The 8,220-nt window shown below is 50.9% G+C and overlaps 2 long non-coding RNA genes across 2 annotated transcripts; both read right to left on the bottom strand.

The window, feature by feature from the left end:
- Positions 1 to 2: 2 nt before the first annotated feature.
- LOC125322514 lies at positions 3 to 2,924 on the bottom strand. The gene is made up of 3 exons (XR_007202042.1): positions 2,883 to 2,924; positions 1,232 to 1,384; positions 3 to 43 (listed from the first exon to the last, which is right to left on the bottom strand). It is a non-coding gene; the product is annotated as an uncharacterized LOC125322514 (long non-coding RNA).
- A 153-nt stretch (positions 2,925 to 3,077) lies between these two features.
- On the bottom strand, positions 3,078 to 7,966 carry LOC125322446. Its single transcript, XR_007202005.1, has 4 exons — positions 7,812 to 7,966; positions 5,673 to 5,805; positions 3,879 to 3,984; positions 3,078 to 3,118 (listed from the first exon to the last, which is right to left on the bottom strand). It is a non-coding gene; the product is annotated as an uncharacterized LOC125322446 (long non-coding RNA).
- Between the last annotated feature and the right edge of the window lie 254 nt (positions 7,967 to 8,220).

Below are 8,220 nucleotides of genomic sequence, written 5' to 3'. Positions count from 1 at the left end.
TTGGTGATTCAGCATCATTTTCACCATCTCCTGTCCATAATGCCTAAAACAAGAAAGAAAGAAAGAAAGAAAGAAAGAAAGAAGGAAAGAAAGAATAGAAGGTGAACAAACAAAGGAGGAGCGTTAACAGAATAAGCTGATACCTTAAACTCAGCAGCTGCCATACCTGCATGAGAAGGCATTACCTACTCAGCAAAGAGAGAGATTTACCTCCACTTGTCACTGCACAGTGCTGTCAGCTGAACACAAGAGGCAAGAGGAGAACGTGGGGCAACAGAAAAATACAATCTCACTCTGAAACTGTGGGTGCGCTTCTGTGGCATCGAAGGATCCCAGGGAACAAGCAAAACACCTCTGCTTTGAGTCAGAGCTTATTAGCAGTGTCTTGCTGCCATTGCACAGTAATTTGCCTTTCTTTAACTGGCAGGGAAGCCAGGACCAAATGCCTCATGCTTGCTTTTGATTATTCTATACCATATGTATGCACAGGGACAGCTAGTTGCTCATGCGTTCTTGGCAGCTATTAATGGGAATTGAATCCTCAAAGTGAGGGGATTTGGGTGGTTTGGGTTGATTTTGCCACTAGGAAACCACAGTTTTCTTCAGGAAGCAATTTGGAGGTCATTCAGCCACAGATAAGAGCATTATAGAAATCTGCAGAAGAGGTTTAGAAAGACTGAATACATTGGCTAAAGACCCCTGGAATATTTCTAGGAAAGTCTTAAGTTAATGAGAAATAGATGTATGCGATCCTTCAGTGATGAACATTAGCCAACATTTTGGCTTTGTCTTGTGCACCTAAGGCCAAGCAAAACTGTTTGACTGGCTCATCTGATGGCTCTTTTGATCTCAGGAAAGAATCATTCAAGTCCCAGGAAGTTGGCAATGCTCCCTCTTGCGGGACAACCTCAGGTTCCCCAGCACAGTCATTTCCCCAGACAAGCCAGGGCAGTGGTCACAGCACCAAGCCTGACAGAGCTCAAGAAGCCTTTGGACAATGCTCTCGGGCACATGGAGTGACTCTTGGGGGGCCCTGCACACAGGCAGGAGCTGGACTCGATGACACTGATGGGTCCCTTCCAATTCAGCGTATTCCGTGACTCTGTGAACCTCATCCACACAGTGAGGGAACTTGATATTTCCTTTAGCTTCCACTCTTTTGTGGTTTTGCCCTTTACAGCCAGACACCCAACAGTTTTCCTGTTTTAGGAGGTGAAATGAAGATCATTACCTTGTGTCCTCGTGACAGTCCTGAGCAAGCGTCCCTGCCGCGTGCGCCAGCCTCTCAGCCCTGGGCGTTCCTGCGAGCTTCGTGACTCCAGTTTTCTCCATCAAGGACAGGAGGAGTTGGGCCGCGCACTTCCGCACCTGGACGTGGCGGCTCCTGGGAAGAAGAGAGCGGACACTGGGGCACAGGGAGCAGAGGGACACAGCGCAGGCCTTGGCCAGAGCATGCTCCCTGTCATTGCTGGGGGAAGGAGGCCTGGGTTCTCCCTGACACTTGGGACACCTGTAGAAGGTTCTGTCCGCAGAGAAACACAAAGTTAGCACTCTACAGAAGGACTGCCTGCAAGCAAGAGTGAGGAATTCAGTCTCCCTGCACTATCTGATACTCAACGTCTTTCCCCAAATTCACTCTGAGAAAGAGGGAAATTAAAGACAACCCAGGCTGACCCATCAGGAGCCAGCCACTACACAGACAGCCGCAGCAGGATTGAGGATATTTGCACCCATTTACCCCCAAATCTGCAGACCTTGGGAAAGAAACAAATGCAGGGAAAACACGCTGTGGGACATGAAGTTGCAGAATATTCTGCAATGCAGCCAGTTTCTTCTGTGAGGCTTGGCGAGAGATACATCTGAACGTTTCCCCCTTTTCTAAAGCTGAGGAAAGGGTGGCAGTCAGTTTAGCCAGCTTGTCCTGTTCTAGACAGTGTCTCTTGGGCACTATCAGGCCCAGCACCAACACTTAAGGCAGCACCTGCTTCAGCTGTCCCATGGCAGTCGGCCTGTGAAGGTGCCTGTACAGTGATTCATCATCTCAAGGCTAACATGAGACATCAGTTTGAATAGCAAGTGGGCCTCTAAGGCCAGGACAGTCCTACAAGACTCCTCTTGGCAGGAGCTGCACCTGCTGTGCAGGCTGTGCCACACCCAGCACGTTCTCCCCCATGTGCTCCATGCCCCAGCAAGAACCCTCCTTACTTCTCAAGTGAATGGCATAATGAGGATGCATGGTTTTTCCCAAGGCCTCTGTGGTTAGGGCTGTGAAATATCAAAGAGCGCTCACAGCTGCAGTTGCAATTGTCCCTCTTCCCACAAAACCACAGGGCTCTATCCTTAGCCTTTGCAGGCACTTTCACTTGCCCACCATTCACCACATCTAGGCAACTCGGACAGACTGGGAGAACTCCAGGAAGCAGCAGCAAGCTGAGTCAGGGGAGGTTGAGCTTGGATATCAGGAAAAAGTTTTTCACCCAGAGGGTGGCTGGGCACTGGAACAGGCTCCCCAGGGTACTGGTCACAGCACCAAGCCTGAGAGAGTTCAGGAAGCCTTTGGACAATGCTCTCAGGCACATGGTGTGACCTTTGGCGTGTTTGTTCTGTGCAAGGGCAGAAGCTGGACTCGATGAGCCTGATGGGCCCCTTCCAACTCAGCATATTCTACAGCTCTGTGATTCTGTCAACTAAAGGGCTGCATGAGGGCAGAAATAGGTGACAAGAGGAAAGAAGTGAGGTTGATTGGAGAATCAAGTCACTGAGATCACAGAAGATGCAGGATACAGGACCCTTCCCTCCCACCGTTCCCATTCTCTCTCTCAGCCCTTCTCCCTCACACACAATAGAAGGTGAAGAATATCACTAAGAGAAGAAGAACCTACTGGACTCCACTGTCCATGAGAGCAGTCATTGCTCGTGCAGGAGTCACATGCTCCACCATGACTCCCAGGGTGTGACTGGCTGCTTTCTGAACAAACTCTGGGGAGTTCCACACCATCTGGAGAAGGACCCGAGCAACCTCATCCACCTCCGAGTCCATGTCCTTCTGCAAGGTCACAAAGAGCTCTCCAAGAGTGACGATTGCAGAGTAAGACACCTTTGAGCGAAGGTTGGTCACCTGGGGAAGTCATGCGGGGAAACATAAGAATCACCTTGAAAAGAAAACCAGTTGCCTTAGACAAAAGTCCCAGGAAATGACAACACTTCCCGCTGTGTCCAGGGGAACACAAAAGCACAGGCAGAGCAGAAGAGCACAAGCACAGAAAGGCACTTAACTCTGGCACCTACTTGTGCTAGGCCTCAGGCCTGCTTCCTGCAGGCCTAAAACATATTATTTCACTTAAAGTGTTCTACTTAATTCTTCTGGAATGTCCACTGCTTTGGTTTTAGGCCCTTTTATTCAAAAAACAAAGAAACAAATTAAAGCAAGGGCTGCTCTCAAGCCATAAAGGCACAAGTCATAAAGACAAAAGAGTCATTTGCTCCTGTTTGAAAAAGCAACAGCAGCAGTTGAAGCCCTCAGCCAGGAAACAGAAAACACAGGCTCAAGTCTACAGACTAATTGGCAGTGTTGAATTACAGCTTGGGCAGAGATTTGGACTGCAGCAAATAACATAATTAGTGTCTCCGCTTCTGCATTTGCACGTTGCATTGTAATGGCAGCTCGCTCCAAGAGGAGAGTGTCAGATGCCCGACCTACCAGTAAATAGAGCTGCATGTGCACACAGATCCTATAGAGAGCTGACAGACATGAGAAAGATAAGGTCTAGAAACAGAAATGAAGGCAGTCCCTGAGCACACAGGGAGATGAACAAGCACATATCTACTCTACACACCGTGTAAGAAGCACGGAGGACGATTCAGAACAATGTTCTTACCTCGTTGGTAAGTGCCAAGCAAACCTCACGAAGTCTACAAAGAAGGACTTCTGAGTGGGACTCAGCCAGGTGTTTGATGCTGAAGAGTCCCTTCTCCTTCAGCTCCCTGAAAGGCAAGTACCAAAAAGATTGACTTTCTCTCCACCCAAGAACTAGGCAGCACCCTCTGAATTTACCAGGCTGGCGGCTCAGTCAAACAAAGGGAGGTGCTTTTCAAGCAGTACGTGATGAAATCGTGGAACTTGCTGCCACAGGTTGCTGTGGCTGTCAAAAGCATACACAAATCCAAGAGGCAAATAGAGGGCTTTCAGAGTCTTCATTTGTGGCCGTTTAACAAGACAGCCTTTCTGAAGTCTCTGGCACATGAAGTCCCTATGTCAGTGCTTCCTGGAGGCTGTGAGACCGTGCCATGCTGCTGTTTCTTGTCACCTCCCTGTACCTGTCCCTGAGACACAGTCCCACTGGGCTGTGTCTGGGGCATTTTCCTTCTTTGCCAGCCCCAGCAGGCAGTTCAGCAGTGAGAGTCTGCACTGGCACTCTGTAGCTGAGTTTCCACTCTGCAATCTAGGCCTGTCTGTCACCCACTCCACTCCACCTCACACATTCCCCAAGAAAGCAGCAGGATGCCCCAGAAGATTCCACACCCGGGCAAGAACAGCTGAAAGTCTAGCTTTTCCCAAAAGCCCCTACCTAAAACAGCAGCAACATGTTATTTACAAGGTGCAAACAACTCCCTCTCTCAGCACTTGCTTTGGGCAGGACCTGAGCTACAGGAAGGCGCGTGATGCATCGGGGCTGCAGCGCAGGGCTGGCAGCTGATGACACGGGCATCCCTGAGTGTCACCCGGACCCCCCCACAGCTGCAGAAGCTCTCTGCACCTCACAGGGCACCAAACAGAAATGGGGAAGAGAAAGCAGAAGAGACAGGGCAGAGCAAAGGCGACTGCACAAGGAGATGCATCGCGGCAGATTTTTCATGCTCATCCCAGGGTGAATGGAGTCCTTATCCCAGGGTGAATGAAGCAGTGAGTAGATGATAACCCAGACATCAAAAAGACAACCAGTATCACCTAACATTTGTGGGGTTATCACCTCTGGGCCTCTACAGGCCTCCTTCTGTCTGTGTCTAAGTTTGGGACACATTGTGAGTATTGACAAAACATCTCAGGCCCATATGAAGCAGTGAGAAGGAAACAGTTGACTTGCAAAAGTGCAAGATTCCTAGAGGATTTTATTTCTTTTTCCTTCTCTTCTGCCATGAGCCCCTCAGGACTAATGACAGGCTGAGTGACTCTATAGCACAACTCAGTGCATTTCTCAGAAAGAAGAACTCCCTGTAGCTGCTCCTGGGACTCACATGCGGAAGGTCACAGGCAGACCCTGACTCCTGCCACTGCTGCCAGCAGTGGGGCCAGAGACAAATCTTACTCAGTCCCACTGGGCCCCGAGGCACGCAAATCTCTACACTCCAAACTGCTGCCATCCTGCTTCTGGCTTCAGCCAGCAAATCATCTTGTCCCACAGCTTTCTCTCTTCCCTCAAGATTTCCTTTGCAGCTCCACAGAGCAGCAGGCAAAGCGAGGAAACAGCACGGACCTGCTGCAGCTGGAGCACTGCTGCAGACCAAGGCCAAGAAAAGGCTGCTCTCAAATCTTTATCCTCTCTCTGCTCTGGAGTGGTTTCACTGGTGCCCCTCGGCTCTCTGGGCTGTTGGGGCTCAGAGGCACTAGCAAGATGCTCTCCTAACCTACCTTAACGCTAAGAGGGAGACAGAGTGAACGGGGCCTTTCTTACCAGTCATCGCTGCTGAGCAAGGAGAGTGCCTCGAGCAAGGACTGCTGTGGCTCCAAAGAGGCTCCGTCCTTCTGCCCCTTCCCACGGAGCGGCTCCTCTCGGCGCTCGGCACCAGTGGCCGTCTGCGGGGTCACTGTAAGGAGAGGGTCAGCCATGAGCGCTGCAGCCCCGGGCAAGGCACCCCGCCATGGAGCGGCCTGCAGCCCCATCTCCCAGCCAGGCTTCCATGAGGTACAAACTGGCACTGGCTCAGAGAATTCCCTGCTCTCTGGCTCCTTGCTTTCTCCCAGCCCCCCCAGCTGGGCACAGCTCCTTGGCTCAACCTGACAATTGCCCACACAGCGCCAGCTCCCAAGTGCCACAGGTACCACAGCCAGCGGCACGTTCCTGAGGCCGCAGAGCTCCCACTCCCTGTGAGACAGTGCCCACCAGCAGGACTTGCTCCCCACGAGGGACCCCTCAGCTGCCTCTCCTGTCTCAGCGCCCTGATTTCCCCGAGCCCTGAGGACAGAGGCACTCTGCAACTCCCTGAGGAAAGACCTGCAGCTGCCTCGTGACAGCACCAAGCCGAGCCTGAACAAGCGAGTCCTGCTGGGCCCGGCTGAATCCCCTCAGAGCAGCTACCAGGGAACAGCGATACCTGACCCTTCACACCTCACAGCGCCTCTGTTCCCATTGGCTTCAAATATTCTAGACAGAGGGCAGCTGAGTGCACTTACATTTCAGCCTGCTCTTGGGAAGGGAGTAGTTCATGGATTTTGTTCTTTCCAAGCATCATGAATCTTTACTATTTCAATAAAGTACACACTGGCTGTATTTGAAAGATGCTGAGGTGAAATTTGTTTGTCCTCAAATGGACTTGTGTGCACACTGTGCAAGTCTAAGCTTTCCCTTGTGGAAAAATGGAATCTCTAGCCCAGATGGTTGATAAAAAAGCCTTCCAAATGCAAATTGATGATAAGAATACATAAATACAGATGCAAATTGTTGGCAGACACAATCTCTTGATAGTCAGTTTACAAGGTATGAGAAAATTCAGATGATAAATGCATTTCTTAAGAAACCCACTTGTCATCCAAAGGACTCTTGATCATCAATTTCATGTCATGCACTCAACAGGTCGTTTTCTAATGTGTACAAGGAAACATCTGAGCTGTCTCAAATGATGGAGTTTAAATATTGCACAGAATCTAGAATATTCAGATGGGAGCTATCTGGCTGTCACTGATGTACCCCTGTCACTGCCATCAGTGGTGTCACTGCAGAAGGATGTGGATGTACACATCTATATTCAATAGGAATGGGGAGCCACGTCAGGCTAGTTCTGGTCAATTGTGACCATGGAAGTAGCATCACTAGAAAAGAGCACTCAAAGTATCATTCCTAGCTCCCTTCTTCTTCTCTCACCCTACTCAGGATCATAGCACAGGCAGGCTGCCCTCACAGGAGAGGCAAGAGCCACTAGGGACTATGTGCTGTGTATTCACTGCGGGCAGCAAACAGCCTGGGAGCACCAGGCAGCCCCTCCTGGCTGTCACCTGCTACACAGGCCGCTGTATTTGGGTGGGGTGACACAGGAGGCGCTGCTTGTTCCCTCTTGGCATTGCAGGCCGTGGGATGGCAGCGGCGAGAAGCCATTGGGCACTTCTGGGAGCAGCAGCACGGCTGCACCAAGTGGCTGACTGCCATGCAGAGACAACCCTTGCTGGGAGAGCAGGAAAGCTGGCTGCAGAGGCGGACAGCAGCACAGGCAGAGGGCCAAGATGGAGAGTGGACAATTGATCGTGGTGGTACTCGTAGGTGCACAGTGAGCACACCCTGCCAGACTGCCCCGAGCTCATCCCTGCAGTTACAGCTGCCTCCTGGCACCAGTGCTGTAGTTTGCTCTATCAGGATGGGCAAAAGCCAGAGCTTAGGTCTTTACCACTACTTTATGCAGCTCAGCTTTCCAATGGATCAATAAGAACCAACTGCTCCAGTACTGCCGAGCTGGAGTAACTCAAGAGTAGATTTGCTGTTCATTCTCAGCACAGGCTATGAACCCAAGATCCCAGCTGTGGTGGCTGAATCAGGAGGCAGTTTGTGCTCCTTGTGCAAGGAAAACCGGTGCAGGAAAAAGCTGCTGTGGAGCAGGCTTACCTGAGGAGTTGCGTGGGAAGCTGCCGTCTCCATGGATGATGGGCTTCTTGGACAGTAAGGGCACGTTGTCCTGCTTCCTCAAGACCTTCTTCTTCAAGGCACTACCAGGGTGTTTTCTCTGCACACTGGAAGCTGTGCCATTGACAGGCGGTAGGCTAAAGCCTGCAGGGACCAAAGAGGAGCTTGGAAGTGGAGGGTGGCAATGGAAAGGCCCAGAAAACTTGCTGGAGCTGGGTAACATCTCTTTGTTATCCCAAAGAACTTCAAGTATAACAGTGGCACAGCACCATGGGAAAGTGATCACAGAATCCTAGAAGAGTTTATGTGGGAAGGCACCTTTAACCACCATCTAGTCCAGCCCCCATGAGCAGGGACATCTTCAGCACGAGCAGCTTCCTCAGGGCCCCAT

The sequence above is a fragment of the Corvus hawaiiensis genome, chromosome 3 (assembly GCF_020740725.1).
Source record: "Corvus hawaiiensis isolate bCorHaw1 chromosome 3, bCorHaw1.pri.cur, whole genome shotgun sequence".
NCBI lineage: Eukaryota > Metazoa > Chordata > Aves > Passeriformes > Corvidae > Corvus > Corvus hawaiiensis.
The sequence above is the reverse complement of the archived record's forward strand: the minus strand, read 5'-3'. Positions and strand labels throughout refer to the sequence as shown.